Source organism: Callithrix jacchus, chromosome 16 (assembly GCF_049354715.1).
Source record: "Callithrix jacchus isolate 240 chromosome 16, calJac240_pri, whole genome shotgun sequence".
Lineage (NCBI taxonomy): Eukaryota > Metazoa > Chordata > Mammalia > Primates > Cebidae > Callithrix > Callithrix jacchus.
Window position 1 is genome coordinate 43,953,531 of NC_133517.1, and position 14,530 is coordinate 43,968,060.

Below are 14,530 nucleotides of genomic sequence, written 5' to 3' on the forward strand. Positions count from 1 at the left end.
CATAGAACATTTTTGTGACATTGAGTTAGACAATTTAGTTATAGGCTGATTTATAAACAAAATAATTTCATAATTTAGACATAGAAATTAAGAATTTCTGCTATTGGATAGGAAAACACTATCCAATAGTGTTAGAATAGTGTTACAGCAACAAAAGGCTGATTTATAAAGAAAATAATTTGATAGTTTAGACATCAAAATTAAGAATCTCTGCTATTGGATAGGAAAACACTTTGGAATGCCAAGGCGAGTAGATCACAAGGTCAGGAGTTCAAGACCAGCCTGGCCAATGTGGTAAAACACCCTCTCTACTAAAAGTACAAAAATTAGCCCAGCCTGGTGGCAGGCAGCTGTAGTCCCAGCTACTTGGGAGGCTGAGGTGGGATAACCACTTAAACCCGAGAGCTGGAGGTTGCAATAAGATGAGATTGAGCCACTACAACACTCCAGCCTGGGCAACAAAGTGAGACTCTGTCTAAAAAAAAAAAAAAGATAAAATAGTAAACCACATGTGTGTGAGGGCATGTGATATATGCAAATCACATATCTGATAAAGAATTTGCATCTATAATATATAAATCATTCTCAAAACTCAGTATTTAAAAAAACCCAAACAAGGAAGAATATTTAAATTTTGAAGAAATAATTCACCAGATAAATATTCAGATAAAAATGTAACTGTCCCACATCATTAGTCATTAAGGTAATTTTAATTTAACCCATAACTACATGTCAGTTAGATTACCATAAAGTGAAAACCTGACAATGTCAAATATTGATGAGGATGCAAATTAACTTGAACTCATTCATTGCTGCTTGTTTCTTTGACACATAGATTTGGTGGATCCAAGGTATGGATTTTGAAAATAATTTTGGAATTTTCTTATAAAGTTAGACATTTTGTTATCGTATCATGCACATTTGCCTATGTATTTGCCCAAGTGCAATACAAATATTAGATTAACTAAAAAATATGCATGTAAATATTTGTAGGTGCTTCTTAAAATAACCAGCATGAAATGAAAACAATATCTTTAATCTGCTCAGTAGTCAAGTTTACTTTGGAATGAACAATGGAATCCTACTCACAAATGAAAAAGAATGAACTATTGCTACCCTCAGCAACATGAATGAATTTCAAATGCATTATGCTAAGTTCAAGAAGTCAAACTCAAAATACTACATGTTGTTCAATGCCATTTATATGACATTGTAGAAAAAGTAAAACTATAGATACAGAAAGCATATCAGTGGTTTCCTGGGATTGGGGAAGGTGGTGACTTGAAAAAGGCATGGCAGAATTTTAATTGTGATGGGACTCTTCAATGTTCTGATTAAAGTAGCTACAAAATGTATTTGTTGACACTTACAGAACTGTTCATTAGAAGGGATAAATTTTAATGAATACAAATCATATCTTCAAAAAACTGAAAAAAACCTAAATATTATTTAAAAATCAAAGGTCTTTTATTACCACTGTTTTCATTCTCACTACTTACATGATTCATTCACGTTCTGATCTAACCAGATCTTTGAGAATTCATTAATGAAAGTCCCTTGCTTTTCTACATGTGTTTTCTTTAGCCTGGACAATTCCTTCTCTCCTAGTCAGCTTTTGATAAAGTTGTATCATGCTGTGAATATCCTTGGGTGAATGATAGAAGGATAATTAATTTTATTTATTCTCAGTATTTAATTTTGATTTTAAATCTTGGGTTGCCTTCAAAACAGGTTCATTTTCCTTTTGTTATAAAAATTAAGATAATAGTTTTTGGCAGTTCTTGTTTTTAATTGAAAAAATATAGTGGTTAATAGTCCCGGACTAACTTTTAATCAATCTTTAGACTGGACTGTGACCATAGTGTGTGTCAACTTCACTAGACTAAACTACATTTTCCAGAATCTTTTTGCTATACATTATTGGCTACAAAAGAGATTCCAACGTGATTTAAAAAAAAAAAAAATGAAGCAGGAGCAGCCATTTGTAGCCCACAAATATTTGTTGTTGTTTTTATAAATACATTTAATTTTTTGCCTGTTAAAGGGGGAAGCAGTTAGTACTAAAATTTCTCTTTCCTTAAATTCTCTTTCAGCTTCTCCAACTTCTGGAAGCAGTTGTGTGTGCTTTGCTCTCTATGAGGAAAGACATTTCTGCCAAATACCCATGCCATGAAGCCAGAGGCAACAAGAACAGGTAGAGAACTCATTACATTCTCATGAGTTCACGCTTCTGACTTCATGAATTCTTTTGCCATCCACACTTTACATCCTCATAACTTCCCTAACACCTACACTGTGGACTTTAAGTTCCAGTATCAGAATATCAGAATGAGAATTAGGCATGCAGACAGAGCTTTAGAGAGACTGCTTAACTGCTCTCAAATTTGTGTAAGATAAGATTCTCCCCTACTCTCTTTTCTTCACTTTGATAGATAGATAGATAGATAGATAGATAGATAGATAGATAGATAGATAGATAGAGATTGATAGAATTATATACATTTATACAACTGTTACTGGTATACAATCTAAATAGAATTTTCTACTATAAGTATTCCCTCATTCCAAGTCTCTGATTTTTCTATTTTATTTTTTCCACAATATTATTTTTCCATTATATCACAGTTTACACTGTCACGTACATATACTTTTATTAGTCTATATGCCTCATTGAGTTAATAGTAATTAAAATAGGAAACCATGATTTTCTCATTTGCTCAATCTTGCGAATGCTTTGTAAAGCATCTGGAAAAGGGAAATTGATATTGTGTTGCTGTTGTTTTAAGTTAAGTAGTTAGTGTATTGTTTTCTAGCATTCATTCATTACAGCCAAAGAGTTTGGTTCTTACTTGACATGGATATAAAATCATTGAAGGCTTTTGATCAAGTTGTATCATGCTGTGGATATCCTTGGGTGAATGAAAAGCAAGGAAATCACCTCAGTGTGTTGCAAGTCTTCAAATAAGAAAACATACTAGGATATAAAAGGACAAATGCAAATAAAAACATAAAAATAAACAGATTATGGTGAAGAGCAACAGAAGTCAGAGTTGATACCAAGGTGTTGAGCCTTGGTATTTAGGAGTATTCTGTGAGGAAGTCCATATGGGGAAAAATTAGGATGGTTGTTTAATTATGAAATCAGTTTTAAACCTATTCAACTTGTGTGTTTGTTTGATAATTCTAAACAAATATTTGGCAGGTAGTTGAAAATTTGTCAAGTCATTAAGCAACCTTATTGAAATGTACATAAATGTGTAAATTATAGAGATAATATAGCCTTCTGAGTGGGTTTGTATCGTGTGTGTGTGTGTGTCTGTGTGTGTGTATAAGTCAGTTCTCATACTGCTGATAAAGACATATCCTAGACTAGGTATATACATGGCAAGGTGGTTTGCTGCCTCCATTCCCCCTCCATCTATATCTGGCATTTCTCATCACCTTATCCCTCCCCACCCTCCCCACCCCCCACCGTCTCTCCCCTAGCCATGTCCCCAACTGATCCCAGTGTACAATGCTCCTCTCCCTGTGTCCACGTGTTTACATTGTTCAACACCTGTCTATGAGTGAGAGCATGCCAGTGTTTGGTTTACTATTCTTATGTCAGCTTGTTGAGAATGATGGTTTCCAGGTTCATCCAAGTCCCTACAGAGGACACAAATTCATCGCTTTTTTATGGCTGTGTAGTATTCCCTGGTGTATATGTGCCACGTTTTCTTTGTCCAGTCTATCATTGATGGGCATTTGGGTTGGTTTTAGGTCTTGCTGTTGTACCTAGTGCCGTGATGAATATACATGTGCATGAATCTTTATAATAGAATGATTTATAATCCTTTGGGTATATACCCAGTAATGGGATTGCTTGGTCAAATGGAATTTCTGTTTCCAGATCCTTGAGGAATCACCACACTGTCTTCCACAATAGTTGAACTAGTTTACACTCCCACCGACAGTGTAAAAGTGTTCCTATTTCTTCACATCCTCTCCAGCATCTGTTATCTCCAGATTTTTTAATGATCACCAAGATAGGATAATTTATCAAGGAAAGAGGTTTAATGAATTCAGAGTTCCATATGACTGGGGAGGCCTCACAATCATGGTGGAAGGCAAGGAGGTGCAAGTCACATCTTACATGGATGGCAGCAGGCAAAGAGAGAGAGCTTGTGGAGGGAAACTCCTTTTCAAAAAACCGTCAGATCTCATGATACTTATTCACTATCATGAGAACAGAACAGGAAAGACCCACCCCCACGATTCAAATACCACCCTGTGTGTCCTGCTCACAATATGTGGCGATTGTGGGAGCTACAATTCAAGATGAGATTTGGGTGGGGACAGAGCCAAGCCATATCATTGTGTAAAAGTTTGATTGAAATACTTTAAATTTGAAACGAATTGCCATTTGGTGGTGGTATTATAAATAATTTCAATTAATTAATTTATTTATATCTTATACAGTCTGTACATCCTAAAAATAGTTTTACATAATGCATTAAATAATAGTATGTTTACAACTAGAAAAATATTTTCATTTTAATAGAAAAAACTATATTTGGTTTTTATAAGTCTTCTTAAGGTTTCATTTCTTCATTTGTGAAATAGAGATGGAACATTCATGATTACTGTGATGACTAAATGAATGTGCAATGACTTAGCACAGTTTCTAGAAATAGCAGATGTTCAGTAAATGGCAGGTAAATGTATATGTTAATCTGGAAGCTGAAGGAGTAAGAACAGAAAAACAGTATGGAATTCTGTGAAATTAGAGAGAGACAAGAAGTGATTGAGTGGGTACTTGGGAGATGATGCACAGGTTGCAATAAGAGATGGCAAAGGCAGTCAAGGACTGGGAAAGAAGCAAAGAGAAGGTCTGATTACTGAGAAATTTTTCTAAAAATTAATCAAGATATTCCAACTAATATCGTGATACTTATTTTGCATAAAATTTATTCTTCATATGCAACCCAATTGTGACTCATGAATTTTGACAAATACGTTCATCCACACTTTAGCATAAGTTTGTACTGAGCCATTAATCCACATGAAAAGTCCTGAAGGTATTTGGCTCAGTAGTTTATAAGTTGCATTTCAGTTTTTGGGAAATAATCAAGTAACATCAGTAGTCATTCCAATACACATTCTGATAAGAATTACAGGGGAAAATAATATAAGTCTAATTTTATTTTACCTTTTATTTTCTGGAAGAAAGTATTCCTTCCTCTATAGGGATTCCTAACATAATATGTGCTAGGGGAAAGGAAAAAATGTCTGCTTTCAGAGAGACTGGCCAACTAGAGGGCACACAGCAATCTGATTTTGACTACATTTCTCTAGAGTAATACAGTCATTCTCTATTTTCAAAGGTGAGAATCTTGGAAAATTAAACAGATTAAATTTATGAGTTGATGAACCCACTTTTTGGAGTTTTATCTACTTCCCATTTTTTTATAATGCTCTGGGGTTCTTTTCTTAATAGGTTTATGTAGGGCATGTACAAACCAGAGTCATAAATTGTGTGTAATATACTTTCCTTTAAAATTAGTTTAGTAGATGTCCTAATATTTTATGTTTTAGAATGTTTGTGCAAAAACAGTTTAGGAAATCTCGAGTCTTGAATAGTTTCTCCAGTCAAGCATGCTGATTACCTCCTTGCCTGAAATAAATGGTAACTGATTTTAGTTTTCTAAGAGAATCCAATTTCATTCCTTGAATATACACATAAACTGTGAAGAAGATGAATTAGATTTAAATAGAAATACACATTTAGGCACGCTTCGCTGTGTAAATATTGACACATCTCATAAGCAAACAAAGTAAATGATACAGTTCAGGTTGAAGAGGTTCTTTATTACAACCTACCATCACTTTATACCTATCAGATTAACTTGGAAGAGTAAAAGAATATGTATTAATTTAAATTTTCATATTTCAGAATGTAAGGTAAGCCCAGAAGAGATAAATTTTGTTCAACTTTAAATATTAATAAAGTAGACTTGGAACAGCTTGTAAAATAAAACCTTTAACATGAGATAAAGCTATTTTGAATGTGAAAAGAATGTACCTCATCTACTAATTAAAATAACATGTTTTAGTATATTCTATATCATTTTAAACATTGAAGTAGATAATCAGTGAAATCGATGTATTTTGAAAAATTATTTTGGTTATTTTATTACTTTTCATTAATTTGTAGCTTGTCTCCTCAAATCTATTTAAGATTCTTAAGTTGAGGTAATTTTCAGTATGTGTCTACTTATTTACCTGTGGATAAATACTATTAATGATCACCTGCATCATGTTTCTATGATACTTTCTGTTTTTACTGTTACATTTTTTTATGGATGTGAGAACTTTGTGAGGGCAGTATTTACTCAATGCTTAATTCCACCATAAAAACATGGTTTAAATTATATTAAAATAATGCTCAAATGTATTAATTCATTTATTTTTTATTTATATCCACTACTATGTTCTAGAAACTGTTCTAGCCACTGGTGATAAAACATTAAACAACAGACAAACCTCTTAATTTTAGGAAATTTATTTTATATGGCAGTAGGCTAACAATAGCCAAGTACTTGATGTAATAAGTGACACAGCAATGGAAAAATAAAACAGACCAGAGGGATTTTAGAAAAATAGGAATAAGACAGTCAGGGAAAACCACACTGAGGAGGTAAGATGTAAACAGAGATTGAATAATGTGAAGGTGTAAGTTGTGTGAGATATGAAACAATGTACTGCTGGGCAGAGGGAATACCACATGCAAATTCTGAGTCTAGAAAACTCTTGGAGTATCTGAGAAGCATGAGAAACACCAAGCGGGCCAGGGTAGAACGTGTGGGGATATGGAGAGAAAGGATATGTGGTAGAAGAGGGAGAAGAAGACTAAATAAATACCAGATTAACAAGTGTCTTACAGCCAACAACATGAATATAATATATGTAGGATATGGAGGGAGTCAAGTGAGGACTCAATAATACAAGTTAGGAGATTAGTTAGTAGGTTAATACAGTAGTCCTGGCTAAAGACTACAGTAGTCCTGGCTAAGCAACTCTAAGACAGTTGCTGGTATTAGAGTTAGATAGAGGGTAAGAGTGTGAGAGATTGCTATATTGAAGGCAACAAGTTGTTGAGATTGGATGAGCAATTCATGGGAAGAAAAGACTGACAGGAGACTGGTAACTTTTTTGTTTTTGTTTTTTCCCTGACCACTTGGATGAACGAATGGTGAACTAATTATGATCTGAAAAAGACTGCAAATGGTTTCCCTTTTGTGATGTATGAAATCTGCAAGTTCTTCTGGACCTCCTAATGGAGACATGAAGGTGGCTCTTGATAAACAAATCTTGACCTCAATGAAGATGTTAGTGCTTAGATGTAAATGTGAGAGTCATCTCTTCAGGAAGCTTATTTAAAGCCATAGCATTTTTTAATCTCTTTAGACAAATAGGGTTGTGGATGGCAAAGGAAACATCAATGAAGAGGACTGTGATCAAGGCATTTTAATATCTACTTTGGGAATTGAGGAATCTAAAAGGAAAATGAGAAGAAAAGTTAAGTGAAGCAGAAAGCAAGCTGTACAGTATAGTGTGTCTAAATCCAAGGGAAGAAAGGTTTTAGATTAAAGTAGAAGATAACTTGTGTGAATGATGCAGAGTTAGACAGAGGTCTAATAATTGACTATTACATTTATAAAGCTGGAGGTTCTTGTGACCTTGACAATTAGTTTAAAAAGATTAAAATTGACTAAAAACACCAAAATGTTGGTTATGTGCAATAAACTTCAAATTAGGAGCAAAAATTTAGTAGATCTTTGCTATAAAAATGAGGAAAATGGGGATTATATAGGAAAGTGAGGTGTCAAAAGAAATTTTCTTTTTACATGTAGGAGATTATGATTTTAGAATAAAGTATATAATCTAGTAGAAAAGAAAATGTTAGTGATGCTACCATTGGAAGGATAAAGCATAATAGTCACTCTCTTTGTTTAATAAGATGGCATGGGGCCCAGTGCAAAGGTAAATTGTTGTCCTTTGACAGGAGTATGGGCAGGGTGATACAGGAGAAAGGCACAATAAATGGGCATGAATGAAGATGGTTTGACATGTTTGGAAATGGGGACAATACTTAGTATTTAACATCTGAGTTTGAACTGGAAAGGAGTATTAAGATTTTTTTTATTGTACTTTAAGTTCTGGTGTACGTGTGCAGATCCTGCAGAATTGTTACTTTGGTATACACATGCCACAGTGGTTTGCTGCATCCATCCCCCCATCATATGACCTATATTAGGCACTTCACCTAATGTTATCCCTCCCCAATTACCCCACCTCCTGCTATCCCTCCCCTAGTTCCCCCACCAACAGGCCCCAGTGTGTGATGTTCCCCTCCCTGTGTCCATGTGTTCTCATTGTTCAACTCATCCTTATGAGTGAGAACATGTGGTGTTTGGTTTTCCGTTCTTGTGTCAGTTTGCTGAGAATAATGGTTTCCAGATTTATCCATGTCTCTGCAAAGAACATAAACTCATTCTTATGGCTGCATAGCATTCCATGGTGTATATATTTGCCACATTTTCTTTATCCAGTCTATCATTGATGGGCATTTGGGTTGGTTCCAAGTCTTTACTATTGTAAACAGTGCTGCAATGAACATATGTGTGCATGCATCTTTATAATAGAACAATTTACAATCCTTTGGGTATAGACCCAGTAATGGGATTGCTGGGTCAAATGGTATTTCTATTTCTAGACTCTTGAGGAATTGCCACGCTGTCTTCCACAATGGTTGAATGAAGAAGACATGATATGATTTAGTCCGAGAGATGACATTTAAATTAAGGAGTAGAGATACAATGTTGAGGCCTCACTTCTAATTTGTAGTCATAAACTTAAATTAACAATGGTCAGTATGGTTGTGTTTGTTTGTTTGTTTCTCCATCACCTATTGGCTTCCTGGGCTTAAGGGCTGAGTAGATGTAGAATTAAATTACTAGTTAATTAAAGAGAGAAATAAGAAGACTGAAAATGAATGATGAATAGTGATCATAATGATATACCATTGAGTCAATTGCAAGCTTGCCTTATTTTTAATCTATTTATTTGAAAAGGGAAGTCTCAACTTTAAAACTTGAAAGCTGTGTAAACTTGTTCAGGTTATTTATCTGACATGTTTTCTTACTTATAAAGGATATACAATAATACAGTCAATGTATAAAGTATATCACTTAGCATGTCAGATATCTGCATTGTTGTGTTCATTTTCATTATTGTAGAAAGTAGTATTAGCTAATTTCTGGGAATCAGTTATTATTTTTCTCATAATTTCCTAAAATAACTAAAGCCAACTAAACTTTTTCAGAAATAACTGCACATATTGTCTTGTAATTTCAACATAAATTTTGAATTTGATAGATTAATATAGATTTATATATATAGATATATATTTAACATAAATTGTTATTTCTTTCCATAATGCATATGCCAGGAACTCAAAAATAAATAGAATATTTGTGGAGAGTTTTTTAAAATGCATGTTTAGTGAGATGTCACACATAAAATTCATGCTAATAATTAAAATCAAAATATTCTATATCATGACTAGTGGTGGTTATATGACTATACACATTTGCCAAAATTCATCAAATTATTCATTTCAAATTGTAAAATTAATTGTATTCATTTTGTTATATGTAAATTATACCTCAATGAAGCTAATAATTTTTAAAAATTACTTATTAGAATGTTTTCCTCAGGATAGGATACTACTGGTTAACCAGAAAAATACAAATAAATTTCTCTTAAACTACAAACATAAAAAAACTCCTTAAGCCTATTTTCAAGATCTGACTGGTAAAACCCCTGTGGAATCACTGACCAGCAGTGGCAGCAATTAGCCCTCAACCAACAAAAGAGTCATTTAAAAATACCTGAAAATATAGAGAGCACTAGAAGAAGTAAACTTTTAAGTTTCTTTTTTAAAATATTATAAAATATTGTTTAATTTGACAATCAAAAAACAATAAAAAATATTTTTAAAGAAACACAAATCATATTATATATGTACATATGAACTGAGTGATTTCCTAAATTAAAAGGCTGTATAATAAAACAAATGTTAATGTTATGATTTTGAGCAAAATATTCACTAATACTAAATTTGTATTTTGTAGACTTGAAACTCTAAATATATTCTTAACAATAACTAGTTAGCAGCTTAATCTGCATATCTGAAAACCATGAAGAAATTTGTTTTCCTCTTCCTTTTTATTACTAACCAATTCTAAATTATTAGATATTCTATGCATAAATATAGCATAGTTTCATACAATTATTTTTATTTTTAATAACAATAATAACCAACATTTTAAATCACATCCCATGTTCCAGAAATTTTAACTATCTCATGTAACCTTCTCAACTATATAATGGTATATACTATTGTTACTCAAATTTTACAAATGAAGATACCAGAGACCAGAGAAATTTCGTATTTTCATGATTTCACAGTTTTAACATGGTAAAATCTGAATTCAAAATTATGATTTTCCAGAATCAACCTAAATGCCCATCAATGACAGAAAAAATAAAATGTGTTACAAATACACCATAGTATACTATGCAGCAATAAGAATGATATCATGTCTTTTGCAGGAACATGGACAGAGCTAAAGGGTGTTATCTTTAGCAAACTAACACAAGAGCAGAAAACCAAATATCACATGTTCTCACTAATAAGAAAAGGAAACAACTGGAGTCTACTTGACAGGGGAAGGTGTGAGGAGGAAGAGGAACAGAAAACATAACTATGTGAGCCTGGCGCAGTGATTCATGCCTGTAATGCTAGCACTTGGGAGGCTGAGGCGGGTGAATCACAAGGTCAGGAGATTAAGACCATCCTGGCCAACATGGTGAAACCCCATCTCTATAAAAATACAAAAACCTAGCTGAGCATAGTGGCGCACACCTATAGTCCCAGCTACAGTGAGGAGGCGGAGGCAGGAGAATTGCTGGAACCTGGGAGGCAGAGGTTGCCGTAAGTCAAGATCGTACCATTGAATTCCAGTCTGGCAACAGAGCAAGACTCTGTCTCTAAATAAATAAATAAGTAAAAAAAACAACAAAAAAAGATAATTATAGGGTACTGGGTTGAATAGTTGGGTGATGAAATAACATGTATAACAAACCCCCGTGACACACATTTACCTACGTAGCAAATATTCACATGTGCCACTAAACCTAAAATAAAAGTTAAAAAAAATTATCTGAATTTATAGCTCCTCAATTTTAGTACAATCTTATCTGTCTTATATTGAATAACTCTTAGAGACTAGATTTAAAATACATTTCAGTTAAATTTTGATTCCAATATACATAATCAAATATTTATGTTTTATTTTTCTTTATTTTACTTATTGTCTTATTTTTGTTTTATTTTACAGTAGTAACCCTGGAGGGTTTTCTTAAAATGAATAATTGAACACTGTTTCCCTTGAGGATTTCAATAACTTTTTTGAGCAAATAAACATGTTTTCTGTGTATCATACAAGATCGATTTAATGATAAAACTGATTTTTATGAGGTTAAAGCTCAGTTCATAGCTACTCTGTAAGACTACTGAATGAGCTCTGAGACTTTTAAGTAGTTAGTCATGGTAGTTTTTGTGTTGAAAAAAATGTAGACTGATATTCCAGAGGAAGTATGAATCATATATCACATTTCCTTTTCCTTTTTTATTAGTCATTTTATTAAATCTCTAATTTCTTTGAAGTATTCAAAGGCAAAATAACAAATAATAAATAAAATTGCATTGCTAAATGAGCAGACAGCGAAAAATAAACCAAAACAAGTGTTATTTTATCTGTATACATAACGGTATTTAAACAAATAAAAATTTATGTGACATTTGGGTTCATATTCAGACATTTTTGTCATGACTAAAAATGCCTTTAAACACAATTTAATATAATTTTGACTCACATATCACTTATCTTATTTCTAAGGTGCAGTGTAACCACAGGAAATTACAAACATATACATTATTTTCAGTTGATCTTGATGCTTTTACATACACATTTTAAGAGATTCTCCTTTGCTTTGTTTCTGAGACTATTTACCTGAATGCAGACACTTTCAGACAGTATTTGCTAAAATATGATACTGTTTACTTGTTTTAACAACGTGATATATATTTTAAGTGCCTGTTATGTGCCAAGTATTGTTTTAGAGGCTGATATACACAAGTAAACACATCTGATGGAGTCTCAGCTTTTATTAAGTTTATATTCTGTAGGGGAAAAGAGTTATAACTAAATAAACTGTAACATTACATACGGATAAATGCTATGCAGAAAATGAATCACATTAAGCGGATGCAGAGTAATTGGGAAGGTGATTGCTAATTAGGAACAGATAGAGGATGCCTCTATTCCAGTTATCTAGTTCTGTTTAATAAATTGTTGTAAAACGTGAAAACTTAAAACAATTATTGTATCTCACAATTGTTTGTGTGTTGGCAATTTGATCAAGTATTCTTTTGCTCCAGATGCCTTCTGCTCCAAGTATGTCAACTGATAATCTTTGGTGGTATTCAGCTGGTGGATGGGCTAAATCTGGAGGGTCCAAGAGGGCTTCACTTACATATCTGGTACTTTTTGGAAGGGACCAGAAGGCTGGTCTCTGTGAGGCTTCTTCAGCATTCGTCTGGACAGCTGGACTTTTTACATTGTTGTTCAGGGCTCCCTGAGAGACCCTTCCAACAGACTGGAAGCTGAAGTTGCACGTTTTCTGAAGCCCATATCTAGAAACTAACATAACATTGCTGCCATCATCGTCTACTGGTCCAGCAGTCACTGAGTTTACCCAGACATGAGAGAAGAGGAAACACAACTCATCTAACAATGGAATGAGTGTCAATGACTGTGCAACTACTTTTAATCTGCTATGGTCATGTGGCAGAAGTTAAACACTGACATACACTCATCCATTTCAGCAGCAAGTGTTTGTGTGACTATGTATGTATTCACAGTGTGGGTTTTGATTGTCAAATTCATATGTCTCTTTAGATTTCATCATAATCTTGTAAGTGGAATAAAGCCTACAGCTTCAGTTTATCCGTAGAACGGAATTGGTAGTATTTGTAGCTAGTTCAGCATACACTTGCAGTTCACAGAACCGTATAAATATTCCTTTACTGAAGATAGTGCCAGTTTCTGTAAGTCCCTTTTCTGTGTTAGATTTCTTTTTCTTTGTCTTTTCTAAATTCACATCTTCTTTAAATCTTCCCATTCTGTATAGCTGATTATTTACAAAGCAAGGTTATACTTGCTAATATTCATCTCTCCCATAAAACCTTAGATTTTGGTTGTATTATATTGAAAGATGGATGCATTTTTACCAAAAGTGAATATGGATCAGGGCCAAAAGGTGTGTAAAATACAGAGAATATTTTGGCATATTGTTCAGTGTCCTCAATTTTTCGCTTTTGCTTTGACATTTCTCTTTCAATTTTTTTGACAATTACCTAGACAGGCCCTTGTTCCATGGATGTTCACTCATTTTGTCTCTAATTGTATTGGTGAGTAGTATGCTTTCTTCTGAGCCTTTGTGAATAATATTAAATATTTTAATCCAAGAATTTAACAAAAATTTGAACTTGACTAGAAAAATAGACAATAATTGAAACTAGCTTTATGACTATATGGATTAGCATTTCTCATTTTTTATGTGAATGGACCAGCCTATCACATGTTTGCCATAAATCTATACTTCTTATCTCTAGCTGATTGCCTTCTGTCTTGATGGAAAGAAATATAAACTCACATATATACTTAATTGAATCTACTTAAATTTATTTCATTTGTTCATTTGGGGCATCATTAAATGTCAAATATAAGGCTAAGTTTTGAAATGCTTGAGGTGACAGTATTTGCAAAAATATTTGCCTTTAGCCACACAATTTATTCGGACATGTTTTATTTGTGCTTTTCAAGCTATAGATGATACTTTATTTTCTTTGAATTATTGTATCAAAGAATTTCAGTTATAAACTTATAGATTGCTGTTTAATATGTTATTAGAGCTTTTTGGTTCCAAAGGAATTTCATCCCATTTCCTCAAACAGAACTCCAAGTGACATGAAGACATCAAAGTCAAATGGAATTCTTGATAAAATACTAATTTCTTTGCTCTAATTATACTTAATAAGCCAAATAATCTTGAGTTAATGGTTGGACACAGTTATTTTCCACAGGTGATTCCTATACACAGATATTTTGAGAATATATTACATGTGTCACAAACATTTTAATCTGGGAACTGATTGGCTTAATTAATACAAGTTCCTCCCTAATCATGAAATAGGAATATGAATTTGAAACTTACTAATTTCCAATTGCAAACATAAATTAGGAGAAGCTGAGATTTTTATTTTATTACCAAAGTAGAAAGTATTTACCTTATGTATATATTCTGAAGTGTAGAGGTATTGACTCTGCCTATTTTAAAAACCCTGTATCAGAAGTCAGAA